At 55.4% G+C, this 22,411-nt stretch overlaps 1 protein-coding gene across 2 annotated transcripts in view; it reads right to left on the reverse strand.

Annotated features, from left to right (window-relative positions):
• The window catches only part of IFFO2 (intermediate filament family orphan 2), a 45,977-nt gene that overhangs the window by 21,866 nt on the left and 1,700 nt on the right, over positions 1 to 22,411 (reverse strand). The gene's annotated exons all lie outside the window — the stretch shown is intronic.

Genomic DNA, 22,411 nt, shown 5'->3' on the forward strand with positions numbered 1-22,411 from the left:
CCATCCCGCCCCCAGAGCCGGCTGGAGCAAAGCCCCGAACCTGCCGTGCGCCTGGTTCCCGTCTCAAGGCAGGGGCTAGCGGGAGCACCTGCCTTGCGGAGCTGGTATATTAAATGAGTCAGCATCCGCCACACGCTCAGCCCAGAGCTTGGCTCCCAGTAAACAAGCCCTCAGCTCAATGGATGGGCACTGACGAGCCGCAGAACGTGGGCTCTACGCTGTCTCTGCTGCCGTGAAGAACGGCCGGCTCAGCCCGGGGTGGCAGGTCTGCGGGGTGGGGGTGGCCAGGGCCCCAGGCACCAGGCAGGACCCCCAGGCACCAAACCAGAGTCCTCACTCCAACGCCCGGTGACACGCGGGACTCTCAAACGAGCCTCTGGGGGCTTGCCTCATCTCAGAAGGACGTCTCACTGCCCTCGTGCCCAAGCTAGTGCCACACCCTGGGGCTGGCACGAGTCAGGCGCCGAGGACGCCCCGGCGAGCGGGTGTGGGTACTTCTGTGAAGCCCAGAGCAGCAGCCTCAGCATCTGCTGCAGCCCAACCCCTCCGGCTGTTGCTTTAGATTCCATCTCCTTTTCCCCACGACAGATTCAACAAACATTTCCCAAGTGCCCACTTAGGAGCACAGGACTGAATTAACAGGACTCTCCTCCCTGTGCAAGAGGAGTGATGAGTCTCGGGGCTCCCCCCAGGTGGGACCTCAGCCCCGCTCCCCAGTCGTGGTCCTCAGTCCCCCCAACCCATCAAGGGCCAGAAGATCAGGGCACTGCTGCCTCATGCCCTGAGACTGGGGACGGAAGAGGGTGCACACCCCAGGCTCTTGGAGAGGCACCTTCGCTCTGCCCGTGAGTGAAGGGGCCCCATCTGGGCGGTCCCTGCCCACTGGAACCCAGGGCGGGAGGGAGGAAGGCACGGCTCCACCAGCACACGGGGAACACTGGTGGTCTCCAGAGACAGGCTTGCGGCTGGGGACGGGGGTCGGGGAGACCTGTCCCTGTGCCCTTCTGTACCTTTTTCTTTAATGATAGTAAATACTCAGAAAATTTACCATCCTGACCATTTTTTAAATTTTCTTTCTTTCTTTAGGCTGCTCTGGGTCTCTGCTGAGGCGTGGGCTCTTCTCTAGCAGCAGAGAGTGGGGACGACTCTCCAGCTGTGGTGCTCAGCCTGCTCGCTGCGGCGGCTTCTCTTGTGAAGCACGGGCTTACCTGCTTTGAGGCAGGTGGGGTCTTCCTGGACTAGGGATCAAACCCGCGTCTCTGGTATTGGTAGGCAGATTCTTTACCGCTGAGCCACCAGGGAAGCCCCATCGTAACCACTGTTAAGTGAGCAGCTGAGTGGCATCCAGCACATTCCCACTGCTGTGCAGCCACCACCCCCGCCCCTCTCCAGAGCTCTTCATCTAGCAAAACCAAAACTCTGCCCCTTTAAACGATAACTCCCTGGTCCCCCTCCCCCAGCCCCTGGCAACCACCATTCTACTTCCTGTCTCCAGGAATCTGACTGCCCTTAGGTCCTTTACTTTAGTGGAATCATACAGTATTTGTCCTATCGAGACTGGCTTATTGCACTTAGCATAATGTCCTCAAGGTTCACCTCTGTTGTAGCATGGGTCTGAATTTCTTCTCCTGTATCTTTTAAATTTTCAATCATGTAATGCATCACTAGTTGAGAAAATCAAAGTCATTAAGACAAAAATACCCGCTTGTTTTCCCTTTGTTTTAAACTGCCCGTGTATTTTACAATGATTACACAAGAAACAGAAAAAAAAAAAAAAAAAAAAAACAACAGGTAAGCCAACAAACAAACAAAGGAAAACTAAGAACTGTGTGCTTTTCCTACTTAACAACACACAGCAAGCACCCTTCCCAGCAGGTAATACAGTGGGTGACTGTGTATCTCCTGGGCCCTGCATCTTGGCACAGATTTGCATATTTGTCCAGTTATCTCCATGGAGTGGGTTGCTGGGTCAAGGCTTCCAGTGTAGAAAAGACTTCTCTGCCCCTCAAAAGTGCTGGGTGTGACAAGGCTGTTCTCTCACGGGGCTCAGCAGCTGCCCATGGAGCCGAGGAAAAAGCTGGGTCCTCACCCCAGCTCAGCTGTTGTGTGCCTCAGTTTCCCAATTAGTCAAAGAGTCCAAGGGTTGCCTCTCTGTTGGATGGAGGAAGACCCCATCGTAGATACTGTCCTTCTTCACCCTCATGGGGTGGTACTCTGCCTTTGCCAAGGAGCCAGGGCCGGGCGATCAGGCTTGCATGAGAAACAGGCCCCATCACCTCTCTTCCGAAAGGGCAGACATGCCAACCTTGTGTGTGATAAGCCCCGAAGCGAGTGACCACGTGCTAGGGTGGGGAAGCCATGCCCCCTGGTGCCTCCAAGCCCCAGGCGTGCCATGCCGCATCATACCTCGAAGCCTTTGCCCGTGCCCGTCTACTCAGCCCGGAAGCCTCCCTCTACACGCCCGCTTCGTCATTTGCCAACTTCAGGACTCAGCTTGTATACCCCCTCCTCCAGAAAGCCTTCCTTGGCTCCTTGGTCAGGATCAAGTGCCCCTCGTCTGTGTTCCAGAGACCCTGGTCACTCGCTACTGAGGCTGTCTCCACCTGTTGGGTTTCCCCTACTTAACTCAGCCCTTGTAAGATGAGACTCTGGCTCCCAGCTGCAACCCCAGAGTGCAGCATGAGCCTGGCACACAGTAGGCACCAGATACATGTTCGCTGGGTAAAGGGCCCCTGGAAAGGTCGCCTCCAGGGCTTTCCCTAAGAGGCCCACTCTGGAGTCAGTGCAGCACCTGCTCAGTGGGGCCCTGGACATGACCGCCCTGCCCTCCCTCCACCCCCAGCCTCAGTTTCCCCACGTGACTCTGCAGTCCCCACCAGCTCTCCTGCTCTCCCCCAGCGGTCCTGCTCCCTCGACGGGACGCCGGGCCCACCTCTCCCGGGGCAGACGGCCGGCAGGTTAGTGCTCACAGCTCTCCAACCCTAGCACTCGGCCTCTCTGCCTGGGCCTGGCAGAGCGGACCCCCACACACCCCCCACCCCTAGGGTCAGCAGCTCTCGGCCTCAGGGACTCCATCTCTTGTCCAAGTCCAGGAGCCAGGAGGGGATCCAGCCACCCAGACCAAGGAGCGGGAGGCCCCAGGGGTCTGTGACCCGGGAGGCCAGGGGAGCCCCACCCGAGGACGTGTTTATAGCTTGGAGGAAAAGCAGCAACTCCCAAGGCTATTTTGGAAACCTAATGTGCACGTTGGGTCTCTGTGTTTATGTCGACTGCCCGTGCCGCCCTGCAGGTAAACGCATGGCCCTGCGGGTCTGCAGCTCAGTCGCCCCGCCAAGCCCGCATCACTACTCACTCCACGCCAAGCACACTCCGGCCAGCAAGCGGCGGGCAGCCAAGAGGAGCCCAGGAGGCAGCACTTGGCACACACCCCATTCTGGGTTCAAACCAAGGCCCTGCAGCCTTGAGCAAGTTGCCTCTCCGGGCCTCAGTGTTCTCTTCTGTGAAATGGGAAGGGATGACCCCCTCTTGGATTAAATGAGGACTGGATAGCATAAACAGGCTCCAGGTGTAACAATTAAAAAAAACAAAAAACGCAGAACACGGGTCCCCAGCACCTCAGAATGGGAACATACAGAAGCCCAGGCCTTTGCACACGAGGAGCCCGGAGCTCAGGGGAGTGAAGCGGCATGCCAAGGTCACACAGCCAGGGTGCCGGGGTGCTGGAGCCCAGAACCCGCGCTTCCTGCCAAGCCCCTGCTGAGGGGAGCACAGCCCTGAGCAATCCCCGGGGACGGAGGAAGGAAGAGCAACAAGGACCCGGGAACCAGATACAGGCACACGCGAGGCTGTGCCACAGCGGGCGGAGCGTGGCCCACCGCCTGGCCCTCCCTGCGGGGCGGTGTCCTTGTCACGGCCGCCCGGGAGGCTGCGGGCACCAGCGGGACAGGCAATGAGACCCGGTTCCCCGCGCCGAGCGGGATTAGTGACCACACACCGCTCAGGGGACGGACTCCTGGCTTAACGCCAGCCGCCAGCCACCTCGCAGCCTGACATTCAACTTTTTTTTTTTTTTTTTCACTGCACTGCTCAGCATGAGGGATCTCAGCTCCCCGGACGGAGACTGAACCCCCTGCAGGAGGAGCACGGAGTCTTCAGCCCTGGACCACCAGGGAAATGCCCCTGACGTTCAACTCGATGTGAGCCCGTGGGCAGGACGCCGGGGCTCCCCCAGCACACGCACGCGCACGCGCACGCACACACGCACACGCACGCGCACGCGCACAGCATTCCTCCCACCCATCCACAAGGCTGGGTATGCCTCTCAGAGGACAGAGAGAGGTCAAAAAGAGCAGAGAAGCTTCTGCGACAGGAACACCCCAGCAGAGCACCTTATAGGAGCCGCTAGCCTCCTCATCCCCATTCTGCCGATGGGGACACTGAGGCTCGGAGAGGTAAGGTGACTTGTCCAGGTCTCATAATCATAATAGTTAACAATACGAAGAGTTAGCATGAGACGTGCATTATCAAGTCATTTAATTCTCACAGGAGCCTTATGAGGTAGATGCTACTAAGTATGCCCATTTTACAGATGAGGAAACTGAGGCACCGGGAAGTGAAGCCACATGTGCAAGGCCGCAGAGCTCAGAAGTGGTCCAGGCAGTCTGGCTCCAGAGCCCAAACTCATACCCACCAGACGCACCTGCCTCTGCCCTCTGTACAGAGCCGCAGATGCTGCGGGAGAACATGGGTCTCTCTGATCCAGGGTCCAGCTGCCCTTCTCTGGGCCACGTGGCCTCATGACAAGAAGGAGAAGGTCAGGGAGTGGGACCTCAATCTCCCAGGGGTCAGTGAGTGAGTGTGAGTGCTCGGTCATGGCCGACTCTTTGCTACCCTGCGGACTGTGGCCCACCAGGCTCCTCTGTCCATGGAATTCTCCATGCAAGAATACTGGAGTGCGTCGTCATGCCTTCCTCCAGGGGATCTTCCCAACCCAGGGATTGAACCCGCATCTCTTGTGTTTCCTTCATTGACAGGTGGATCCTTTACCACTAGTGGGAAGCCCCCCTCAGGGGTCAGAGCGGATCCAAATGGCATCCGCTCCAAACTGTAAGAGCAAAGCACAGAGACCCCCACCCTGGGCCCCGCTGGGTCCTGACAGAGTGGCCCCTGAAGCGAGGGTCTCCTAGGCCTGACCCAGCCCCCAGGACCCTCAGATGGGCAGGGTTAAAGAGTCTCCAGTCCCCCAAGCTGCCCAAATCCTGCCCGGTGCCCAGCCCGGGGGGAGGCAGAGGGTCACCAATCCCAGCCCTGCCAAGGTACCAGCAGAGATTCCCTTCTCAACTCAAACCCATCTGGGGCTTCTGTTCCCCCCAGACTTGGTCCTCCAGCCACACGGCACCTGGACTCAACAAGAAGCCAAGAAGGAGGTGGTCCAAGGCTGAAGGATGAGGAGCAAGAGCCGGGGGCGGGGCGGGGGGGGCGGGGAGGGGGGGCGGGGAGGAGACCCCTCACACAGCCACACTGCTACCCCTTATCTCCAACCCTGAGGTCAACAGACAGACTCAGCCACACCCCAGCGGGTGGCCTGGTAAAAGTGACTCTGCTTCTCGGAGCCTCAGTCCCTCATCCGTAAAATGGGGGAACAACAGTACCTGCCCCACTGGGCTGTGAACATATACAAGATCACGAACACCGAGCATCTCACGTTACTTCTCACTTTAGCGAGTAGACCTCAATTCCAGCAGCTGGGGCTGGGGTGGGGCCGGGGGGTTGTTGTTTCAGGGTCCAGGGTTCTGGGCTTGACTGAGATGCACCATTCTGCCCCTCAGAGGCTTCATTCTCTGGGTCCTTCTCCCCAGTGCTGGGGCTGGGGTGCTTGGTATCCAAGTAGCCAGCACATACAGGCCCTTTACCCACTGGATGAATGAATGAGCTTGTGGGCTGGAGCCCCACGGGCAGCAGCAAGCAGGCCTGGGTGTATGTCCCACTCTGCCTGCATCCCAGATGGTCCCGGGACCCATTCACTCAAGGAAGCTCTGACCACCCCTGGGTGCTCAGGCTCTCCCTCTGCCAGCCACCCCCTCCAGGCAGCCTGCCAGGGCTGGGCCCTTTCCCAACCTGCCGGCCTCCCAGGGACAGACGGCTGGTCCACGCCCACCCCAGCAGGCCCACAAAGGCAGCAGGCAGCCTCCTCCTGGTGACTTGGCCTTGGGACAGATGGATCTTGGTGTGACGTCTGCCAAGCCAGCTGGCCTGGCTGCTTTAAGGGGCCAGGATACCAGCTGGGAGTCCTGTCCCAGCAGGCAGGGCTCTTAACCCCTTCCTGACCCTGCCATGAGACTCGGCGTCCCCCTGACCCCTAATCACTGTCCATAACGGTCAGGCCTCCTGCCCTCCACCCTCGGAGGTGAGGGGCCTCCCAGGGAGAGGCTTGCTAAACGGGAGTCAAAAAGGCTGTGGAGTGAAAGGGAGCCGCAGGGCAGACAGGAGTGGAGGAGGTCCCACCACTCTGCTCTGAGGCAGGCCCGCCCGCCAGGAGTCTGCAAATCCAGAGGGCAGGCAGGAGGGTGCTGGATCCTGGCCGGGGAGCCCCATGGAGCCAGCTGCCTTGCTTCCAGGATGCCCATCCAGGCAGAGACTGCCAGGTCCAAAGGCCGTCAGCTACCTTTATCTGGCGGAAAAACCCACTCCCCAACCCAATCGCCCAGAAACAGCACTGGCCTGCGAAGGAGACCCAACCCCAGCAGCCTGACCGAAGGTGCCAGACATGCTGCTCAGCCTCTCTGGGCCTCAGTCTCCCCATCAGGAAAGCTAGGCCTGGGAGATCCCTGGGCTCCAGGGCCACTTTCCGTCAGAGGGCGGGATGACTCCAGGAGAAGGAATGTGCTTCCTCCCCTCCCCACCCCCAGGAACTCGTGGAATCCTAGAGGGACCAGTCAGATCCTTTCTCCACCAAGAGCATGTCCCAACCACGACTGGAGCGCAGGCATGAGTCAAGAGGACTTCAGACAGAAAGAAAGGAAGCTTCTGGGATTCAGAAGGGGACTGATGAGGCCTGCAGAAGGCAGGGAGGGTCTTCACCAGGCAGTGCCCCACCCAACCCCCTACTGGACAGACTGCTAAACAAAGGGAAATGCAGCACGCGGGATCGGGGCCAGAGACCAGGAAGGGTTTCCCAGCGGAAGAGGCTACAGAAGAATTACAGAGGATTACAGAAGATGCCTCGAGGGGAAAGCTCTGGAATGTCCTTCCCAGGCAGTAAAATCTCTAATGGGATTTGCAGAGGTCCTACCCTCAAGGCCAGAGAGGAACAGATGACCGCAAGAGACCCTCTGCAGACAGCAAGCCAGTCTCCACAGCAAAGCAGGGCCTCAGAGTCTCTGCACTTGGGTGTGCAGCCAATCTGATGTCCCAAATGGACAACGGAGTCATCTCAGGGCACAGCACAGCCAGGTTCAGCTGCGGCCTGGGGCCTGCATGCCAGTCCAACCAGCATCTCAGGACAGAAGCTGCAGAGGACTTGAGAAAAGCCCAAGAACACATCAAAACAACCAAGGAGGGAAGGACAGGGCCAGAGGGCTGCCAGCCAGGAGTGCAGCTGCCTGTCAGCCCAGCAGAGATGCAAGAACATGGGACTGGGGTCCACAGACGTGGCCCGAGTCCCAAGTCTGCCACCAACGCTGGGTATAACCTTCAGCAAGTGACTAAGCCTCTGAAAAGTGCGTGTTGGGGGAGAAATGAAGCATCTCTAAGGACTCTTGCAGCTCTGATTTAACAATAATTTGGCAAACTCCCTAGGGATAGGAGTCTGCCATCATCCCCAGAAGCCAAGCATAGGGCCAAGCACAAGCACTCTAAAAATGGTGGACGGATGGATGAAGGGATGGATAAATAGAGAGGAGGGTGGATGGATGGAGGGAAGAAGGGATATATGGATGAATACAGGGATGGATGGATGGATGAATAGAGAGACAGATGATGGAAGGATGGATAAATGGATGGATAGATGGATGGATGAATAGATGATAGATGGATGGATGGATAAATGGATGATGGATGGATGGGTAAATGGAGGGATGGATGGATGAATAAATAGAGAGACAGATGATAGATGGATGAATGGATAAATGGATGATGGATGGATGGATGGGTAAATGGATGGATGGATGGAAGGGTGGATGGATGGATGGATGGATGGATAAATGGATGGTGGCTGGGTAAATGGATGGATGGATGGAAGGGTGGATGGATTGATAGATGGATGAATAGATGATGGATGGATGGATGGATGGATGGATGGATAAATAGATGACAGATGGATGGATGGGTAAATGGATGGATGGATGGATGAAGATGAATGAATAAATAGATGATGGATAAATGGATGGATGGATGAATAAATAGACAGATAATAGATGGATGGATAAATGGATGATGGATGGATGGATGGGTAAATGGATGGATAGATGGATGAATAAATAGATGATGGATGGATGGGTAAATGGATGGATGGATGGATCAAAGGGTGGATGGAAGGGTGAATGGATGGATGAATAGAGAAGGGATGGAGAGATGGATAAATGGATGGATGGAAGGGCAGATGGAAGGGTGGATGGATGGATGATTAAGTGGAGGAGTTCCTGAAAAAGAAGAGCAGAAGGTCTTCAGCGTCTGCTGGAACGATTCCTTACTCTTGCCCTCAAGGCCTCCCTGGAACCACCTTCCCAGGATACAGACCTCCCAGCATCCAACCCCCCTTCTCTAATTTGTACACAGAGGTGTACACACCTACGCACACATACTTAAATATGCAACAGGCTCCAAGCACTGTGACCCAACTCTGAATCCTGAGAATGGAGGCTCTGGTTCCCAAAAACCGTGAGACCTATCTGCTCCAGTCTATCCCCGGGGTGCCTCCACCTCCTGAAGCACCCTCCCAAAGCTGGGTCTGGAACGAGGCTGGACAGTGGTGGAAGCCCAGTGACAATCCTCTAAGACCCAAATTCACACGCCAGCTCTGCCCCTTTTCAGGCCACGGCAAGTGACAAGTCGCTTCACCTGTGGAGACTCGGTTTCCCCGTCTGCACAGTGGGCACAACCACACCCACCCTTCAAGAGTCTTGTGAGGTTTAAGAATCTTGTGCAGTAAAAAAAAATGGCTGTGAAGTTTTAAACTGTATCAGCCACACGGGATGCTCTCGGGGAACCATGAGGGGAATATTACGGGGTTCCAAGATCCTGGCTTCCTTCTGGGAGGCAGTGAGGGCGATCCGAGCCTCCCAGGGCTTCTCTGCTTGGGCCCTGTGATCCCTTCCACCTTGTTTCCCACCTTGGGGGTGGGTGATAGCCAGGACTTAAGCCCAGAAGCTACAAAGCAGCCTTTGTCTCGGAGACAAAACCCTAAACCGGCTGCCTTGACGTCAGCCCTGGGCAACCAGTGCCAGGACAGCCTTCAGCATCACCCCTCTGCCAAGGTCTGGGAGTGAGGGCTTCACCCACAAGCCCCGGCAGAGACAGCCTGTGGGCTCACAAGAACCTGGAAGCCACCTGCCCGTGGCTGTAAGAAGGAACAGCTGCCCCTGAGGTGCAAGACAGGACTTGACCCCCGTCCCCTGTATCTGAGGCCAAGGGCCGGGGCCAGGAACACATACCCATTCCTCAGCCTGGGAGACTGAGTCAGGGCTGAGGCTAGAAGAGTCCACCAGGTTCAGGTTCAAATTCGAGCTCTGCCCCTCCACACGATGAGACCTCAGGACAGGGCTACGTCCTGAGGCCGCCTCCGCATCAAGCTGCTGGGACTTGGGAGGCAGGGACAGAGAGAGACTGCCCGTTCAAGACCACCCTCCAACAAGGCCCCTGGAAGCCTCAGGGTCCAGGGGATACAGCGCGCTGGTCGCAGCCTTGGGGGCCAGGTCTTGCCCTACAGTGACCCTCTGCCGACAGCCTGCTGGGGAGGACGGGGGATGGGACCTCCTCTTGGCTGGTCAAGAGGGTGGCTGGGCTGGGGAAGGGAAGTGCTCTGAACACAAAGGCCACTCTGCAGCCGGAAGCGGAAGCGGGAGGGCCGAGTCTCTGCTCACTGTGTGGGGCCTGGGGGCTGGGGAGGCAGGGCCGGGCTGAGACAGGCACAGAGCAATAGCAGCTCAGGGGCCTGCACCACACTTGGCCCTCGGTGTGCCCCATCTCACTGAAGCCTCACTGCAACCATGAGCTACGGCTGTCAGCCCCATTTTACAGATGAGAAAACTGAGGCCTGGGGTGGTGATGCGAAACCCAGGTAGTCCCACTCCAGGATCAGAGCTCCCACCCAAGTGAAAGCCCTGATCACAGGCAGACTGTATAACCAAGGAAGAAGGAACAAATCGTTTCTTTTTAAAGCCCCATGGATCAACCCTGAGTGTTCATTGGAAGGACTGATGCTGAAGCTGAAGCTCCAATACTTTGGTCACCTGATAGGAAGAGCCGAGTCATTGGAAAAGACCCTGATGCTGGGAAAGATTGAAGGTGGGAGGAGAAGGGGACGACAGAGGATGAGATGGTTGGATGCCACCACTGAGCAAACTCCAGGAGATTGTGAAGGACAGGGAAGCCTGGTATGCTGCAGTCCATGGGGTCACAAGGAGTCAGACATGACTTAACGACTGAACGACGACAACAACAATGGATGTATTATGCCTTAAGGCCCAGAAAGGAACAACCTATAAATTAGGGACCCCTGAACTCAGCCTCAGGTTAATCCTGGCTTGTCTGTAGCCTGGTGAGCGTCAGCCTGTCTCCCAACATGAACGAGTCCTAATGTTGTAAACGTCAGTATTTTATTTAAAGGCAAGTGTAAAACCAGTTGCAATGTAATATTAAGATTTTCCATAGCTAATTGTATAAACGTCCAAACATAGTACTTGCCAGGGCAGAGCCCCAGACTGCGGACTCAAGAAACACGGTCGTTGTGGGGACTGGGGGATCAGCCTTTGTAGTTCACCCAGTTCCTCACTATGGGCAAAGTCCTCAGACCTCCAACTCCAGGGCTCACTCCAGAGAAGAGGGGATGGGAATGGCCCTCACTGGGCCAGGCTCATCAACAGTGCTGTGGGTCTTGCTGTCCCATTTTATACCAGAGGAAACCGAGGCACAGAAAAACGCACAGCTGAGCACACAGCTGGCAGACAGGGTCGGCCGGTTGGCCAACATCCCAAGACGTGAGCATCAGGCTGAGTTTAGGGAGGTGCGTCCTGTGACAAGGAGACGAACCCAAGACAACCTCGGATATCTCCTGTGCAGCTCTGCAGCACCGGGGACCCAGCTGTCTGGCCAAGAGGCAGGGTTCACTCGGTCCCTGTGGGCGCCACCTCGACAGGCTCCAAGACTTCTTCACTCTAAGCTCTCTGACCTCTGGGAGTTTTCCAAGCCCCTCCTTAAAGGACCAGCAGCCTCCGGAAGGATCCCTTAGCTCAAGGGTTTCAAAGGAACCCTGTTTAGGGACTGGGCTCTAGCCCCTGCTGTGCTATGTGAGCTCAGGAGAGCTGCTCTCCTTCTCCGGGCCTCAGTTTTCTCATCTGTAAAATGGCCGTGGGTATTTAAGTGGGAGTAGAGAGCAAAAGATATAACTCTGAGGGATGAACTCGCAGAAGGTCTTCTTCAAAAGACAGCAGGCACATCTAGGTATCTGGGATGACAGGAGAACGATGTCTCCTGGAAGCAGGGGAGGGACTAGATGATCTCAGAGAAAGCCTCAAACCATCTGGGCCCACCAGGAGGTCAGAGGAAGGTGTGCGGGAGGGCGGTCAGCTGGGAGAGTAATGGTGAGCCGCCTAGTCCCCGCAGCCCCGAACTGCGTCTAGAACCGCGTCGAATCCTAGGCCTGGACCTTGATGGTGGCCAGGGAAGCTGAGGCCCCCGGGACGGCACTGCCCTCTAACCCTGCAGGTACCTCTCTCACCAACCTCCTCTGCCCCCCACCACGATGTCAAGACCCTAGCCCCATAGTGCAAGGGGTGCGGGGTAAGCAGAGATGGGGTCCTGACCCCAGGGTGCTCCACGTCCAGAGGGGAGAGACATAGGCTCCTGGCCCCACGCTCACAGACACACGGGCTCATGGAGCCTCGCGGGAGGCAAAGAGCTCCCACCCAGGCCTGGCATCGAGCAGGGGTAAGAGACCAAAACAAGGAAGAAGAGAGAGGGAGAGAGGATGAGAGACAGCCAAACTGAAGACAGGGAGCCCAGAAGGGGAGGGAGGGGCGGAAGGGGGAGGGAAAGAGCAGGCAGGCCTGGCAGTGTCCCGACGCTGGCGGCCGCCCGGAGCCACCAGCCCGGCCCTCTCAGCTCCCAGCCTCTGCACAAACAGCTCTCTCCGCCTGCAGCACCCTGTGCCCCGTCTCTTCCACTCTTACTCGACCTTCCGAACAAAACTCAGCTGCTGTCTCCTCCAGGAAGCCTTCCTTGACTAGCCTTAAGCTGGCTCAGCTGCCTTCCAGAATCACTGGGTTTCAGGCACTACAGAGTCCCACCAGGGTCCTCTCTGGTCCAGCATTCTGACTTTGCAACGGGCTTTCCCTAAATCGATTCTGGTCTCAGTCTGCCCCTCTTCCCCGGATGGCCTTCTACCCATTACTACAGCTGGCCAGGGCAAGTCGGGGAGGTACCCACGGGTCCTGGGAAGATGTCCTGACCCTGCCCAGAGAGGAGCCTGTCTGCCGGAGAATTTCACAAGGTCCACTTAGACCAGCAGCTCTTCCCCTCCCCCCAGACGGCCAACAGGCGGCAGTGAGCCAGGAAGCTTCTTAAATAACCCAAGTAATAAAAGTGGCCAATTAAGAGGGTGGAAGGCAGTGTCTCCACTGCGGGGGTGTCTCTCCATTGAGCTGCAGACGCGCAGGGGGCTGTGTGCAGGAGCACATTCCGAAGTCGGAGCACGGAGGCCGGAGAGCGCTGAGCAAGCATCTCGGAGCCAGCCCCTGCCCGGCGCAGCCCAGGCCAGGGCCCCAGCGCCCCCCGCCCCTCCCCACAGAGCCCGCGGCCTCGCTGAGCTTCATCACGATAGCTGCCCGTGCCTCAGCGCAGTCCTCCCCTTTCTCTCGCCACTCATGCAATAGGGCTGGTGGTCCTCATGCCGCAGATAAGAAATCAAGGTCTCCCTCAAGGTCACGGGGCTGATAAGCGGTGGAAACACTCCTGGACTCCTCTCTCCCTGACCTCCAAGTCACGCACAAAGGCTCTTCTCTGAGCTGTTTCTTTTCAAAGGTTTTGTCCAGCACCCCATCCCAGCTTGACTTGCGACCAAGGGAAGATGTGCTATTAAGGCAAGGTGGGGACAAGACCTTTCATGGAACTTCAAGTGGCCCCTGGTTGCCCAGGAAGCTGGAGAAGAAGCGTCTGTGTGGGTTTGGGCCCAGGGCCTCCGAGCATGGTCATCACAGGCACAGCACGCGACAATTTATAAAATGCTGCCACAGGGATCACTTGGTTTAATCTGCCAAACAGCCTCATGAAGCCAGGTTTATTACCCCCATTTCACAGCAGGGAAAACTGAGGCTCAAAGCAAGAAAGCTGCCTGCAATTGATATGCCCCTTCCTGGGTACCACAGAGTGTAAGAGGTTGGGTCTGGAGCCTGACTTCCTGGGTTTGAATCTTGGCTTGCTGCTTCCTGTCTTGGCCCTCAAGGTCTCAGTTTTAGCATCTCTAAAATGGGCCACTGATAGTTTGCAACTCATAGGGCTATTGTGAGGTTCCACGAATTAAACTGCTTTGAATAGCACCTGGCAGAGTGTAAATGGTATAGGAACATTTTTTAGCTAATTAATTACTGTTTACTGTGCCCGTAGTCTGCATGGGTACTATTTGGGCAGGGATTGTAACGTGGTATTGTCCCATTTGCCTGGTTCCCCAGACCCTGGGCTGCTGAGGGCAGGGGCTGTGCATGCTTCACCCCAGTGCCCAGCACGGGGCCTGGCACAAGGTGGGTGCCCAGCCACTGTCCAGAGAACAGAACTCCAGCTTCTCGGACACCCATACCCAGCAGTCTCATCTTCCCCACCAAGAGACAAAGGATGACTGTAACAAGTTCCCCATTCCCTGGCGAAGTTCACAGCACCCACCGAAAGCAGAAGTCAGACCTGAGCCCAGGGCGCAGGCCGGCTTCCCTCCGGCCACCGGAATGCCCGCTGCCCTCTCCTGCTTATCATCAGGCAGGGAGAGCCCCTGACCACTGCCCAGGGGGCCCTCGGTGCTGGGCATGACAAAGGAGCATTAACTTGGAGTGTGAGCCCCAGATCCTGCCCTGGGTCGGCAAGTGAATTCTCCTTTCTGATCTAAATCAGATCACATGGAAAGTGCTCGGCAGGTAATGATTCGTGTTCCCTGCTCACTCTCCCTCCCTCCTTCCCCACCCACCTGGATATGCCAACTAGGAACTCTCCCCTACCCAGAGCTCGGTCCTCAGCGGTCCTCAGCGAGCAGTGGGGCTGGACCGCCCTCCAAAGCCGCCCGGGAGGCTCATCTGCTTGCCCCTGGCACTGATTCATTGGCTTCACAAGAAAATAATTACTCTTAAGTCACAGCAGGAAGTCCTCCCCGCGTGGCAGCCACCTCCTGTTCTGCCACCGCTGCAGCATTGCTGTGAGGCGGGGAGACCCACCCCTCAGCCTGCCTCCCGCCTGCCTCCCGCCCTTCACCAGCTTCAGGAGCCTTCAGCATCTTTCCGGGGAGGAGCCTGAACCTGGGGTCTGGAGACCCAGGCTGCCCTCCTTTGAGATCTGGGGCAGATGTCTTCACCCTTCTGAACCTCTCATCCGTAAAATGAACAGTAATCAATTCCCACTTCTCGGGATGGCTCTAATAAATAAATCTCACTTATTGAAAAATTTCCTCCCAAGGCCTAGCACATAGTAGGTACTCAATGATGGCGACTAACCCATTATGATTTATTTTAAACCTTTTGGCCAATGTTTCCACATCCCACGGTTTCAGTTGATTTTTATATCCACCCTGGGAAGCAGAACTCATAAGAAACTTTATCCCCATTTTACAGAGCAATTCATCAAGGCACAAGAGATTAAACAGCATGCACAGAATCCAGGTCACTCTAGGAAAGTCACAGACACCAGTCTTTCCGTGGTCCCCACTGCCAGGTGGGCAACGGGAAGCTCAGCCCACAGCACAGGCAAACCAGGGCCATGACCAGGGTGCCCCCGGGCCCCTGGGCAGCTCTAGCTGCCCCCTGCCACACCTGGGGGGCTCAGCCAGGCCACAGCCCCCGGAGGGAACCAGTGGCATTTGCCAGGCTTAAGTACTGAATGACAACTACTCTTGTACCAGGAACTAGGGCAAAAAACCACATCCTGCCCAGGAAGCCAAGCAGGGGTGCCCATTGGGGGTGGGAGGGCACTGCCCTGGCAGGCATCAGCAACCTTCACCAGCCTCGTTTCTGGCCTAGAATCTTCTAAGCACCTCACAGCCAGTCATGCCCAGAGGCTGCACCACCCCCAGATGCTGCCAGCAAGGTCAGGGACCACCCTCTCCCCAGGGCCCAGCCTGGTTCTTGACTTCTGCCCACCTCACAAAGCTGGCACTACCCAGCCCTTAGGGCGCCCACCCTTCCGCCCTGTGAAATCTGGCCATGTAACTCTTAGAACTTCACGGTCTACAATGTGCTGTAGCCATGTGAGCCCATGGCCTGTCCTTCGGTGTCGGGACACAGATTTCAGCAACCCCCTTTTCCAGATGAGAAAACTGAGACTCAGGGAGACAAAGGGAAAGCCATCTGTATATCCCGTGCTGGGGGCCCAGTGTTTGGCATCAGTAGATGGGTTTTCATTCAAACTTGTTGGAATGATGTGTCAGGACCAGAGTCCTGGTCTCCCGACTCCAGATCCAGACCTTTCGCTCAACAAGCCGCAGGCCGGCCAGATGTAGAGTCCACGTGTGTCGGTCACCCATGGCCACGCAGGCCTACTGGGGCCTGCCAGCACGCAGCAGCCAGGCACACAGAGCCTCCCTCACTGCACAAGTACTTGCTCAGCTCGGACGCCGGCCAGAACCTGGCTTGGCTCTGTGTGTACAAGATGAAGAAGGCAGACCCGGAGCCGGCCCCCACAGAGCTTACAGTCGAAGGAAGGGTTAGGGTTAGGGTAGCTACGTTCAGGGTGGAGGGTGCTGTGCCAGGGGAGGCAGTGGGCGCTCAGGAATGCCCGACGGAAGGTCAGGGGAGAGCCCAGGGAACGACAGGGCTGCCTCCCTCCCTGCCGTGCGCCTGCAGCCATCTGTGACCTGGGAAATAACCCGAGCGCCCGGCCGCAGCGCATCAACAGGATCAAAAGCCAGGACTCCGCAGGCAACGCCCACAGCCTCCGCTATCACTGACTCGTGGCACGGTTCAGATGAATTCCCCTGGAAGTCCACGCATCTCCTGGCGGCAAAGGACGTGTGCAAGCTCTCTGTCTACCCTTCTGTGTCCTTCAAATCCCGACACGTGTGGAGATGCAGGCACGGGCTTGGAGAGAGAGCCTGACGGCGCATGTGTACATGAGCGTGTGCGCACGCGTGTGTGTGTGTGTGTGTGTGTGTGAGAGTGTGTGGCTCCGCATCCGGTGGCCAAGGAAAAAGCCCCGCCTCGAATTCCTGGGAGAAGGAATCTTTAGCGTCAGCTGTCTCCCTGCTTCCTGCTTCCTTTACTTTTCTGGGACCTCATTCCCTTCCTTCTAGCGTAAGGCTCTGAAAATCCCTCCCAAATTTGTCCCCAGAGAGCCTGCCAGCCAAACCAAGAGATGCTGGAAGACGAAGGAGCTAAATGGAGTGGGGTTTGTGTGTTTCTTTTAAAGGAGGCTGGGAGAAAGGGCAGGGGGTGACCGGAGATTTCCGGAGACACAAATCAACCAGTAAGAGTAGGAAGAACAGTCTCCTTAGATGCTGGACAAAGAAGCAGCCCTTTCTCCCTCCGCCCCCAGCACCATCTCTGGCGCCTTCCAGGGGACAGAGAGCGACGACGTGTCCTGAAATGGATGTGCCCGGCGTCCAGTGCCTTGCCGAGAAACCCTTGTAAAATGAAAGGAACAGATATCGCTGGGGGTGGGAGGCGGGGGTGCTCTGGGATGGGGGATGTTCCGGGAGCCTGCCTCATGTGCTTACCCCAGGCGCTGACTTACCCCCTTCTGACCTCTAGGGGAGTTAGTCTCCCTCTTTCACAGATAGCAGCGGGCCAGTCAGCTCAGAGAGGCCACGCAACTGCCCACAGTCACGCAGAGACTGGGAGAGCTGGGATTCGATCCATGCTTCCTCCAGCCAAAGCTGCCCCCTCCCCCACCGGGACAATCAGAAATAAAGAAGCTGTATCTGCAGCGGCTTCAGAAACAATGGAAGTGCGGGGAAAGAAGTCCTCTGAGCAGCCTTCTGGGGAAGTCTTGTGGCTTTGGGGCACTCGGGGGCCAACACCCTCCTGCCTGGGGCGTGATGGCAAAAAGACAAGGGACAGTCCAGCGGGCATCCCCCCAGCCCCTTTCTGGAGCTCTGCATTCGGGCTGACAGCCCGGCCCCTTCCGGCTCAAGATCAGAAATAGCTGTTACAAAAGTCCCTCCCATCCCCGAAAGTAGCTTTTTAAAAAATGCTTAAAGGCAGACACATAAAAAGGTGGAGAGCGTTCTGCCAAGTCCCGACAGAAGGCAAATGGTGCAGGCATCGCCTCGGGGCAGGAAACAAAACTTTCCATGACAGATGGACGTTCTGCCTGTCTTTGTGGGTCAGCTCCCTCTGGGCCTCAGTTTCCCCGTCTCTAAAGTGAAAGTATTCCGCTGAATCAGCAATTTCTTTCTTTTCTGCTAAACTGTAAAATGCTTGGTTTCCAAACAACTCTCCCGCAGAATATCAATTTGAGAGCCACGAAAATGGAGCTGCTGTGGTTGATGGGGGCGAAATCCTAGGTGGTCTGCCCCTAGCTGTTCCCCAAATCACCTCACAGCACCCTGCTCCAGATCCCAGGGCTCCAAAGAGCCCACCTGAAAACCACCAGGCTGAAGGATCACCATGGTCCTCCAGGACCTCAAACAGAGCTCCAGTGAAAACAAACCTAGACCTCCAGGCAGACTGGAGTCGGGGCACAGACACTCAGCAACGTGCAAGGGCTGGGAACAAAACCAGCCCGGTCCAAACCATGCTGGGCCTGGGGCGGGAGAGGGGGCGGCCGGGGACAGAGAAAGGCCCCCCTGCCCTCCCAGGAGGCAGACAGAGCAGCCCTGACTTGGACCCTCCAAGTCACAGACAGAAACGCTGAGCGAGCTGGGAGGGAGGGCCTATAGGAAGCCTGTTGGGTATAGAAGATCTTCGGCTCAGAAAGAGCAGCGCCTGGCCCGAGGTTACACAGTGCCTCACAGCAGGGTGGGGTCTGGAGAACTCCAGGCACTGGAGTCTGGGTCCCTAGGATGCCCATTCTGAAAACACTCCGCCTGCCTAAAGTTCAGCTACATTCGGCAGGAATCTCCCAGGGAAAGGCCCCCAGCCTGCAAGCTCAGAACAGGATATTTCGGTGACACTATGTGGAGACAGGGTGCCGATGTTTGTTTTGGTTTCCAAATCAACGCTTGACAACCTTGTCAGCTACGGTTTCAGTGACCACACTTCCCGCATGGTAAAGAGCTCGGAGCTGATTGGCCCAAGGGGAAATCAAAGCAGGAGTGAACAGGGTGAGCCCAGGCATCCCAGGCCAGGGGCTCTGGTTTGGGTAAGCGTTTCCAAAACATGGATCCTATACCAATGACGCACATGAGATGATGTGCGCTGGTACACAGAAGGTAACTTTTTAAATTTACATTTTATTGACTATGTGAGTGCGTAAACAAAATGTGGTCTACCCACATGGAAGAATATCATTCAGCATTACAAAGGGATGTACTGCTGGTATGAGCTACAGCCTGGATGAATCTCACAAACATCATCTGAGTGAAAGAAGCCAGGCAAAAGCGACAACATGCTGCCGGACCCCGTTTATATGACGAGTCTACAGAGACAGGAAGCCGGTCTGTGGCTGCTGGGCTGGAGGAGAAGTGCGGATTCACTGCAGAGGTGCAAGAAAGATCTTTTGGAGATGATGTGAGTGTTCTAAAACTGGACTGTGCTGATAGTTGCACAGCTCGATGGATTGACTAAAAATCATTGAACTGTATGTGTAAAACGGGAGAATTTTGCGACATGCAAATTATACCTCAATAAAGCTGGCTGAGATGGCTGGATGGCATCACTGACTCGATGGACGTGAGTCTGAGTGAACTCCGGGAGCTGGTGATGGACAGGGAGGCCTGGCGTGCTGTGATTCATGGGGTCGCAAAGAGTTGAAAACAACTGAGCAACTGAACTGAACTGAACTGAACGCTGGCTGAAAATTTAACGTTCAAAAAACTAAGATCACAGCATCTCTGGTCCCATCATTTCATGGCAAATAGAAGGGGAAAATGTGGAAGCAATGGCAGATTTTATTTTCCTAGGGTCCAAAATCACTGCAGACGGTGACTGTAGTCATGAAATTAAAAGACACTTGCTCCTTGGAAGAAAAGCTATGACAAACCTAGACAGCATATTAAAAAGCAGAGATATCACTTTGCTGACAAAGGTCCATCTAGTCAAAGCTATGGTTTTTCCAGTAGTCATGTATGGATATGAGAGTTGGACCATAAAGAAGGCCTGAGCACTGAAGAATTAACACTTTCAACTGCGGTGCTGGAGAAGACTCTTGCAGGTCCCTTGGACAGCAAGATCAAACTAGTCAACCCTAAAAGAAGTCAATTCTGAATATTCATTAGAAGGACTGAGACTGAAGATGGAGCACCAATATTTTGGCCACCCGGTGGGAAAAGCCAACTCATTGGAAAAGACCCTGATTCTGTGAAAGACTGAAGGGGCAAAAGGAGAAAGGGATGACAGAGGATGAGATGGTTGGATGGCATCACCGACTCAATGGACATGAATCTGAGCAAATGCCAGGAGATAGTGAAGGCCAGGGAAGCCTGGCATGCTGCAGTCCATGGGGTCGCAGAGTCAGAAACGACTTAGCAACTGAACAGCAACAACAAAGCTGTTTAAAACATTTTACAAAAATAATAATAGAGATGGTGATACGTGACTATGGCCGCGGTTCATGGAGGCAGAACCCCAAAAGTTCCCAGCTTGGAAAACACTGAGCTACACAACCAAGGTTGCCCTTTGGAGAGGCAGAAGAGAATCTCCAAGGCAGCGAGTTCCTCCAGGTGGACAGGGGAAACTCTGGAAACTTTCCTTCCCTAGGACAGGCTCTTTCTTTTGGTCACCTCTTGGGACCCCATGCTAGATATCCTGGAAGGATCTGAAGCCTTCAGTGGCCAAGAGCCCAGGTAAACACACTGGTCTCATTCTCTTATGAGCATAAGATCAGAAGCGGCCTAGGAGTTCAAACTCAGATTTACATATTGCCAAGGCTGGGAAGACTCTTTGAGATCATCTAGTCCAGTGCTTCTTACGCTTTTCAAAAAGGTTGATCATACGCCTGCCCTCTTCCCAAAAGAAAATCCTATGAGAAACCCAAATAAAGAAACAAATAAATACAGAATATTATTTGTATGAATCTATTGTAGGCTCAGTGAGAAAACAGTCACCAGTCCTTGAGGTTGACGAGCCCATTTTGGTCTGTTAACACTTAGAACTAGGATTATGGTTGACAGGTCCACCTTCAGTTTAATTCTATCTCGGGTTTGGGCCACAGAGTATCAGGAAAATCCTGACTCACACAGATTAGTAGCTACAAACGGGACCAGCTTTTAGCAGTTTGCTTTCTGATCTCAGAATATTCTTCCGATGAAGAGAAGGCGGGGGTGGCTCTAACTTGACTCTGAACCAACAAATCAACGTTAAGTCGACTTCCAAGAGTTAACAGTAAGAACTCAAAAGTGAGTGAGCATATTTTCATGACCATTTGATATTTTTTTAAACATCAGTTTTTATTTAACATTCAAGGAATGCCTACGGCATCTCTGAGGCAGCCTGGAGCTTCAGGGACACTTCTAGCCCACCCTCTTCTCTCCTTTACAGACAGGGCAACTGAGGCTCGCTCAAAGGAGGAGGCAGATGTGCTCTGGCAAAAATCCCACTTGAGCCCTGAATCAATTTCAGAAAAGATGCATCTCCCCAATTCACCAAAAAAAAAAAAAAAAAATGGGGGGAAGAGAAGGTGCACACGCCCCCTACAAGGGTGGGAAGAGACACACACTCACCCTCCACCTGTCTCAGCAGCGCCCATGTCATTCCAGGGCAGCACCAGAAGCTGACATCACACCCCACACCCTGGGTGCAACTTGAACTGGGCATTGCTCAATGCCAATCCATCTCCCTCTAGGACTGGGCACAGTGTTTCCATCTCCTTAGTAGCCAGGTCCGAAAAGTGCGCACACACACACACACAATAAAACAAACACCCCACAAGCCTGGGGCATGACGACACCATCGGCAGTGGCAGACCAAAGGGCCCTCCCAGTTTCACCATCAAGAGCAAGCGCCTGTTTCCCTGCCCCACCCCAACAAAGCAGCCCACACAGGGCAGAGGGGTGGCCTCCCCATGGCAAGGCACCAGGCCATTCTCGAGTCCTGCAGAGAGACAACCAGACATTTCCCCAGGAAGCCAGGCTCTGCATGGGAGACTGGAGACTCTGGGCAAAACTGCCCCCTTACAGCTTGACAAAGAGTCTCTCATCTTTAATAACGTCAATCTGATTACTTCATACCTTCCAAAAGGCATCACCGGCCTACTCGCCCCTTATACAGCTGTGGGTGGATTTTATCATTCCCATTTCTCTGATGAGTAAACAGGCTTCCAAGTAGTTCAGTGACCACTCAGTTCAGCCAGAGGTTCTCACTGGCAGGTGCTGGAGGTGGCACTTGAATCCTGCCCAGTGGCCAGCCCACCCAGGTGAGACGAAAAGGGAGGAGACCCATGGCCAGCTGTCTGTGCTCTCGTGAGCACTAGGACACAGGAGCGGAAGGAAAGATGCTTCTCAGGGCATCCTCCAAGCCCTGGGGATCAGAGCCACAGTTCCCAACGCAGAGATGCCCATGCCTGGGACAGCAAAGGGCCCTGCTCCCTTCCTGAGACGCTACAGACAAACCCCTCTCCTCTTATCAGTAGGCCGATTAGGTAAAACTGACGGCCAGGTTGCGGGAAGGAGACAATGTCAGTTTCCCAGCTGGGAATCCAGGCTGGGCAGAAATGTGCTAGCCAGTTCAGCAGGCAGTCTGTGCCGCACTCCAGCCAGATCTGGTGGTCTGGGTCCATTCACTGTCCAGGCTTCCAGCCTAAGGTTATCTTTGCTTGTGTAGATAACTCAGTCTTTAGGGCTGAGTTTCTTGGGGGTCCAAAAAAACCATGAGAATTCGGGGTAGGGAGAAGAGAGGTGAAGGGAGGTGTT

This window comes from Bos grunniens, chromosome 2 (genome assembly GCF_055505025.1).
Source record: "Bos grunniens cultivar Pamir isolate PY7600 chromosome 2, Bosgru_T2T1.0, whole genome shotgun sequence".
Lineage (NCBI taxonomy): Eukaryota > Metazoa > Chordata > Mammalia > Artiodactyla > Bovidae > Bos > Bos grunniens.